The sequence below is a fragment of the Elephantulus edwardii genome, unplaced genomic scaffold, assembly GCF_000299155.1.
Source record: "Elephantulus edwardii isolate Elephantulus edwardi_28Jun2011 unplaced genomic scaffold, EleEdw1.0 scaffold00172, whole genome shotgun sequence".
NCBI lineage: Eukaryota > Metazoa > Chordata > Mammalia > Macroscelidea > Macroscelididae > Elephantulus > Elephantulus edwardii.
Window position 1 is genome coordinate 44,883 of NW_006399922.1, and position 1,193 is coordinate 46,075.

General features: G+C 47.9%; 1 pseudogene; it reads right to left on the bottom strand.

Moving 5' to 3' along the window:
- The window catches only part of LOC102863834, a 10,387-nt pseudogene extending 9,712 nt beyond the window's left edge, over positions 1-675 (bottom strand).
- Positions 676-1,193: the final 518 nt, after the last annotated feature.

The following is a 1,193-nucleotide window of genomic DNA, read 5'->3' on the forward strand; positions in this document are numbered from 1 at the left end:
GTAAGAAGGCGGTGGTGGTGGTCCTAATGGTTTCTTCATGTAACTGACTGGGTCATATTCATGGCCAGATTGAGACATCATTGCTTTCGTGTTATCTTCTTCAGAAGCATTGGCTTCGGCCAGATTGGCAGTCTTTGTAAGCTGGGCCAGAGACATAGATGCAGAAGAGTCATCAATTGCTTTTGACGTTCCCATCACTGGTACCCTTCGACTTATAACATATGTCTTGCTTGTAGATTTGACACCACCGATAGGAATTCTTCTCACAATCACAGATACAGTCTTGGGAATTAGAGCATTATCATCAGTATATTCTTCCGTCGTCTGCGCGTTGGTGATCTGCAGGTCGCAGCTGGTAGCCTTCGGCTTCTCTCTCCCCATAATCCGCTTCTTTAAGTCACAGAGGGAGATGTGGAGCCCCTCAAAGGTGACCAAGTCATAGTTGAGTTTAGAGGAAAATTTATAATGCACACAGGACATGGTGCCGAAGGGGTGCTGTGATGCCCGACGGCGGTGCCCCGAAAAGAGTTCAGCCAAAGTCTGCAATATACAACGAAAGAATGTATCCTCTATGTAGAGGCTCTCCGTTCCCCTGTGTACCAACCCTGCACGCTCGAGGAAGTGAGAGACCCAGATCCCGCCCACCTCCTGCTTATAAGGCTTTTCTGGTGTCATCCCCTCAGGGCGGGGTCATTGGGAAGGTGAGTGGCGGTTGAGGCTCGGTTTCTGATTGGCGGGTTTATCTCGCTCGCCCCCTCCCACCTGTGCTTCATGAGTTGCTTTTCAGCGAGCCCCCGACTTTGTTCGTTATTTATCTCTAGCCTGATAAGGTTCAGGGTCCTGGAGACTGACCGGCGCCTCGGAATTGACTCTGCTCCTAAAGCTAAGAACGTTTAGGGTGCCCGTGCTTACTTCTGGAGTTAATAATAATTCCTGTTCAAGGTTGAATCCTAGCTAGGCTTACGGGGTCGGGGGAAAGTCTCTGGACTCCTGAAACGGGGATTCATCCCTTTCCTTCATTCCCCCCTTGAGTTATTGTACCGGGCCAAATCTTGGGCCCAGGCAAGTTTGGTTTTTTTTCTATAATTATATTTTATAAATTTTCATAAACATTTACAGAGATTTTGGGTTTCCATTCATTCATTGTTGCACTATTCTCTCTACCCTCCTCCCAGTTTCTTCTTGTCCAAATG